The sequence below is a fragment of the Fukomys damarensis genome, unplaced genomic scaffold (assembly GCF_012274545.1).
Source record: "Fukomys damarensis isolate Sample0158 unplaced genomic scaffold, DMR_v1.0_HiC HiC_scaffold_35, whole genome shotgun sequence".
Taxonomy (NCBI): domain Eukaryota; kingdom Metazoa; phylum Chordata; class Mammalia; order Rodentia; family Bathyergidae; genus Fukomys; species Fukomys damarensis.
In genome coordinates, this window is record NW_022900947.1 from 36,168,908 (window position 1) to 36,176,006 (window position 7,099).

Consider the following 7,099-nt stretch of genomic DNA (forward strand, 5'->3'; position numbering starts at 1 on the left):
TCAAATGAGATCTAGATAGACCATAAATTATAAAATTATACTAAACCACTTACTATATTTGTATGTGTACATATATTTGACATGGTAGATACTAGAACAGATATCTATGCTCAATTATGTTTCAATTAAATTTGTAAATTCCCTTAATTTTCTTATTTTAATGGTTTCATTCACTTTTCCTTATTTCAAATTCAACATCTGTCATTTTAATTTTGAAATATTATTTCTAAATGTAATTTCATTTGACTTTCAATTTTGCCACTTACTAGTAATCTATTACCTCTTGCTACCTTGAGGTTTATTTTCTGTAAATATAGTAATAAAAGTACTCAATTAAATTATTTGAATGATTAAATGACATTACATAAATCGTGTCTGCCTATAATGCTACACTCAGAGTAAGGATTTAATATGTGCTGGCCATGTTTTCTTTTCTTTTCACTCAGTTCCACTCAGAGTCACTGTCCCACTTCAAGGTCGCCTAATCCCTCCAGCTTTATCCCTCATGCTTTCCATTTTTGACATAAAAAGACATATCACCTATCCTCATTTCTTCATGACCTTGAATTCTATTGCCTACTGCATGCCGTCTTTAACCTCATGTACCTCCTCACTTCTCATCACTAGATGACACTTTACACAAGTACTAAGAACTGATGTATCCAGTGAACTTTTTCCACCCTCTCTGTTCTTGTTACCTCTTGTTCTTCAGACAATGGTAAACAAACTGTCTTTTGTCAAAAGATAAACAAATAAACACAATTCTGGGATAATACATGTCTACTATATTGCATATCTACTTTTAATTCCATAACTTTTCTAATTTCTTGTGACTCCTAACTAGAGAGTTTAACTTCAACTTCCTTTATTTTTGCTCTAATCTTTGTCTCAGAAGACATCCACGTTCTTGGATTTACTGATAACCCCTCTGTACGTGATTCACAATTTTCCTTCACAGGGCCTGATCTCTGACCTGGCAGTAGAGCTCTTCAACCACTGGGTGGCTGATATCAAATACAAAGAACTAACATGTCTTGTCCAAACACATAATGTTTGCAACTCAAAATTAGCCCTGTCTTTTACTTCCTCCATTTTAGTCCATGGTGTTACCATTGTCCTTGTCAGATTTGAAATGATAAGTCATCTTTCACTCATTCCTTTTTTTTAATTGAAATTGAATTTATTGCTACATCATTCATTTTTTTATTCTTTATGTTCAATAGATGGCAAAAAAATTCATGTTTTTCTTCAAAAGTAATTTCATTGGTCTTGCCCACATCTTCGTAGATAATACTTAAATATGGGCCTCATTTAAATATGGGTCACAATTGAATGATTATTATTCTTTATTACTTCCAGAATTTCTCTTGCATTCTTTATCAAACATTTTTCCTTGCTTATTACAGCCAAATTATCATTGCATGCACCTTGGTAGTTCTTAGCTAACATATATAAATGTTCATTGTGTTACTATATTCAGAACAAACTCTCATTTCTATTTTTCAGATTTCCCATTGTCTAAAGAACACCCACAAACCAATGCTCATATCATACTTCTTTGTAACACTCCAAACTATTCAGTCCTACTTTCTCAATGCTCCTCAGAAGCATTTTGTCTTTACTTGCAAGATGCTCTACTTTACTGCTACTGCTACATTAAGACACTCCTTTCTTCCCCTAATACAGTAGTCCCAAAACTTTTTGGCACTTGGGGTCAGTTTGGTGGAAGACAATTTTTCCACAGACCAAGAGGAAGACAGTAGATTTGTCTTTAGTTTATTTTTTATTAGTATTTGTTTTCAATATTTAATGATTGTATTCCTTGGCATTAGCACAACTACCTCAGCTCAACCTCAGATCATCATGAAGTAGGCAACCTACTTGCATTCTCAGTTCACAGTATGTTTCTGACTCCTGTGAGAAAATAATGCTGATGCTGATCTGATAGAAGGCACTAATGGAAGTAATGGGGAGTGTCTGTAAATATAGATGAGCTTCACTTGTTTACCTTCAGTTCACCTCCTGCTGTCTGGCCTGGTTCCTAACAGGCCACAGAGGGGTACTGGTCTATGGCACAAGAGTTGGGCACCTGTGCACTAACACAAATCTTCCTTGTCTTTAAAATGCTGCATTAAAGAAGAACTCCAAGTTCTTAGTAGTTTTCAACAACAAATATTTATTTCTCATCCATGCTTTGCTAATCTCAAGTTTTCTGTGGCTCTTTGTATATCTTCTTCATTTTCTTATTAAAACCAATGGAGTTTTTTACTCTGAGATAGTAGCATTCCTGTTTTATAGGATGAAAAAAAAATCAAACAAAAATAGCAACTTAGTAGGGGTTCTGCTTTTGCTCAGAATTAGCACGTTTCACTGCTCACATGTCACGAGGCAAAGCAAGTCACATGGCACAGTCGAGTGTCAGTGGGATGTAGATAGGTCTCTTCCTCAATGAAGAGGCACAGCAAATTTCATGGCTAAGCTTGATGTCAACAAAACTGTTACATACCATACCTCCATAAAGACAATAGCTAATATTTTGAAAATTAGAGAGGTGTTCTAGTCTTTTTTCCTTGTCATAAACGTTTGTCTTTCTCTTCCTCTTCACAAAATACACCAACTCTCCAAAGAAGAAAAACACAACATCAGACTAATCTTACGATCTTCTTTGTCTACATCAGGTCAGGATATGACTGGTATTGATTTACAAGTACATCAACTCATGTGCCAGTCAATTGTAATGGAAAGCTTTAGTGAATTCTGGAGAGGTGATGTGATCATGGGGGTATTATATTCATCAGTGGATTAAAGCACTGGTGTTTATAGTTCAATGTATTCTTGGTAGGCAGGGCCCAGTTGGAGGAGATATTCACTGAAAGGCAAACCTTTAGAAAGTATATAACTCTAGCTGATACTCTCCCCCTGTTCTCTGCTTCACCACCACCGTGAAGGCAATAGCTTTGCTCCACCACACCCTTCTGCCATGGTCTTTCTTCTCTGGAGCCAGGTGACTGTAGAAGCACCTGAAACCATGAGCAAAAGTAAACTTTTCCTTTCTGAGTGGCAGGTATTTTGTCCCAACAATGGGAAAGTTCACCAATGAACTAAAAAGAAAAGTGATATGCCTCCTATACACCCAACAGATAATTGTAGGACAAGGATAGCATAATAATACCCAAATTCGAAGAAAAGAGAAGACGGGGACATATGTCTGTTTCCGGTTCACAGTGATTCACCAGGCTTGGTAGGGAAGTGATGCCTCATGCTGGGCAGGATAGAAATGTGTTCTTCAGTTGGTCTCTGGGTCTGCTCCTGTGCAGTTGTCACCTAGTTCACTTTAATCCCCTGCCTTGCCCAGGGCACACTGATGTTCGTCTGTTATGATTTATATGCGGTACTATAAGCCTCGGTCAAGTTTTGCACTTCTTATTTTAGACATTCTCATATTACTTTACAGATATTACTTCAGCCCTGTCAAACTTGTAAATTCCTTACTTTAGGGGACTAGATCTGATCTACGTTTCCGATGTGTTATTATCCATGTGACTGCACTTATGATGATTAAAACTATGGTGAAGACAAGGCCATTTGATTCCGTTTGAGCCTTCATAAGAAAAAGTGGATGTACCAAGAAGAGTTGCAGTAAAACCCTCATGAGAATATTGTATGTAACAAAGTGTGCAAGCTTGTTGTGTTGGATTGAAATCTAGTTTCTTTCTTTCTTTTTCTTTTATGAAGTTTATTGGTACTTTTTAGGTATACAGTACAGTTATATTCATTATTGGGATCTTATACTTTACATGACAGATCTTGGTTCTTAATTTTTCTGCATTGCCCTCCACTCCCTTCACCCCTTCCACCCTTCCTTATTTACAATGACTTTGTTTCCATTTTTTTCTTTTACCATATTTTTTCTTTTCTCTTCTTTCCTTTCCCCTACCCTTCCTACTTCCCCTACTCCTTTAGACCTTTGTTTCCTATTTCACATTGTCAATTATACAATTTAAATGTTGCCATGCGCATCTGGCTATCTCTCTTGACTTCACATATTTTTTATTGGAGATTGTTTATTTACTAGGCCTAGGACTTTTTATGCTTTCATTATGGAGACATTTTTGGCACAGGGCAGCCCCTAGAGCATATAGACACAGTTTGGTACAGGCTTTGTCCTCAGTCTGTAACACAACTGAAACAGAGAATTTTACCCTTTTCTCCATTTAAGATCAGAGAAAGACCACTCTTCATTCACTGTTCTAGGGTATCATCCAATTACCTGTGGTATCCTGATCAACTCTACTGAGTTCTTCATAGTAATAAAAATATCACTGTGCTTATGAAAATCAGGAGTAAGCCAGTTGGTCTTTGAGTTTTTCAAGATTTCAATTTGTTTATATTACATCCATTTACTTATGAATGCTTTAAATTTATCATTCCTTATGGCAGCATAGTAATCCATTCTGTATAAATGCTATATTTTCTTAGTCTATCTCTTGATGGGCATATATGCTGTTTCCAAGATCAAGCTATTGTCTTAGTTGCTTTTTCATGTCTGGAACAAAATATTCAACACTTATAAGTTAAAGGAAGAAAGGTTTATTTTAGCTTACAGTCTCTAGAGCTTTCAGTCCATAGCTAGCTGCCTCCAAGGCAGAGCATCATGGCATAGAACCATGACAGAAGAAAAACCATTCGTGACATGGCAAGCAGTAGGTGGAGAGATTTCTTCTTTTTTATTCCATCCTGGCTACAAACCTATTGGTTGGTGCTAACCTCAACCAGGTTGAGTCTTCCCTCTTCAGCAAGTCCATCACATATCCAGAGCTATTCTAAACTAATCAGTGGTCTAATCCAGTATCATGCACCTATGATCTAGTCACTCTCAAAAGCCCCATCTATGAGTGCATGAGGCTTTTGGAAGACATCTAAATATAAACCATGATAGCTATTATAAATTGTATTCCTATAAATATGAATATCCCACTAATATGATGTTTTTAACTCTTTTGGGATGATGTTTAAAAGGGGAATAGCTGGATCAAATGGAATTTCTATACATATTTAGGCTTTTTTTTTAATTTTGAGGAATATCTACACTAATTTCCACAATGGCTGCCCGAGTTTGCATTATCACTAACAATGTATGATTTCTTTTTCCCCCATCCTCACCAGCATTTGTTATTATTTTTTTTAATGATAGCCATTCTTCTGGGGTAAGAGGATATCTCTATGTAGTTTTAATTTGCATTTCTTTGATAGCTAGCAATAAAGATTGATATTTTTTGTGTATTTATTGGCTGTTTATATTTCTCATGAGAAATTGTCTATTTATTTTGGTTGCCCATTTTTTGATTGGGTCTTTCATTTTATGGGATCTAAGTTTTAAGTTCTTTATATATTCTTGATATACCTATGTCCATTAGCCACCTAGGAACATTTTTATCATTCTTTAGGTTGTCTCTTCATTTCATTGATTGCTTCCTTTGCTATGCAGAAGATTTTAAATTTGATATAATCAAATTTGTTTAATCTCAGTAGTGTTTCTTGTTCCATTGGGCTTCTGTTCAGAAAATTCCTGTCTAGCTTCAGTCAATTAAGCCAACTGGGTTTCTCTTCTGGTGGGTGCCCAGTGTGCAGTGGCTGAGAACAGCAATATCCTAGATAGCGTATGTGGCCTGTTGCTTGTATGGGCTGCCCTGAGGGACCTTGGAGACACTGCATCCAGGTGGATGTTCCTTATCTGACCTCCTGCTGTCCCCAATCCAGGCTCCAGACAGGCATGCACAGTGCCTTTGGGAAGCCCCAGGGCAACAGTGGCGAGGGTTCACATTGGACAGGTGATCATGTCCATCCGCACCAAGCTGCAGAACAAGGAACATGTTATCGAGGCCTTATGCAGAGCCAAGTTCAAGTTCCCTGGCAGCCAAAAAGATTCACATCTCCAAGAAGCGAGGCTTCACCAACTTCACTGCAGATGAATTGAAGATGTGGTTGCTGAGAAACTCCTCATCCCTGATGGCTGTGGGGTGAAATACATCCTGAACCATGGTCCCCTGGACAAATGGGGAGCCTTGCACTCTTGAAGGCTTCCACTGTGCTGCCTCTGCCCCTGACAAGTTTATCAATAAATCTTATTTCTGCCCTCCCAAAAGAAAAGAAAGTACTTGTATACACCTATGTCTTTAAGATCTGTACCTATTTTAGCATCTATATCATCACTATTAAGTGTTTCTACTTTAACACTTAGATCTTTAATCTATTTTAATTTTAGTTTTGTACATGGTGAGATATATGGGTCTAGACTTAGTCTTCTTTATGTGGATATCTATTTTTCTTAGCACCATTTATTAAAGAGGCTATCTTTCCTCCAGTATGTGTTTTTGCTTCCCTTGTCAAAGATCAAATAGTTGTATGCACCTAGGGATCTTTCTGTTTTTTCTATTGTGTTCCATTGATGCACATGCCTGTTTTGGTGCCAGTTTCCATGATGTTTCAATCACATAGCATTACAGTATAATTTCAAGTCTGGAATTGTTCTTGCTATTCTGAATCTCTTCTGATAATGTATAATTTTAAGGATTATTTTCTGTAGCTTTGTAGAAATGACATTGGTATTTTGATTGAAGTTGCACTAAATCTATAAATCGGTTTTGGATGTATAGCCATTTTGATTATGGTGGTCCTGGATATCCAAGAACATGGGATACATTCCCATTTTCTGATATGCTCCTTGATTTCCCTTTTCAGAATGATGCAATTATCATTGTAGAGTTCTTTCCATTCCTTAGGTTCATATCAAAGTATTTATTTTTTTATGCTAGTATGAACTGTGTTTTGCCTAATTGCTTTTTCAGTGAACTCATTTTTAGTGTAGATAAGTGCTATTAATTTTTCTGTGTTACTTTTGTATCCTCATACACTGCTGAATTTGGTTGTGAATTCTAGGAGTCTTTGATTGAGTTTTTGGGGTCTTGTAAGTAAAAGATCATGTCATCTGCAAATAATCATAATTTGACTTCACTTTTTCCCTATACTGATATGTTTTAATTATATTTTCTTGCCTGATCACTCTGGTTAATGTTCTGAGGACTATGTTGATCAGGAT

At 36.5% G+C, this 7,099-nt stretch overlaps 1 non-coding gene and 1 pseudogene across 1 annotated transcript; both read left to right on the forward strand.

The window, feature by feature from the left end:
- Positions 1-5,577: 5,577 nt before the first annotated feature.
- LOC117284262 lies at positions 5,578-5,712 on the forward strand. The gene has a single exon (XR_004515351.1). It is a non-coding gene; the product is annotated as a small nucleolar RNA SNORA70 (small nucleolar RNA).
- LOC104867322 lies at positions 5,663-6,077 on the forward strand (annotated as a pseudogene).
- Positions 6,078-7,099: the final 1,022 nt, after the last annotated feature.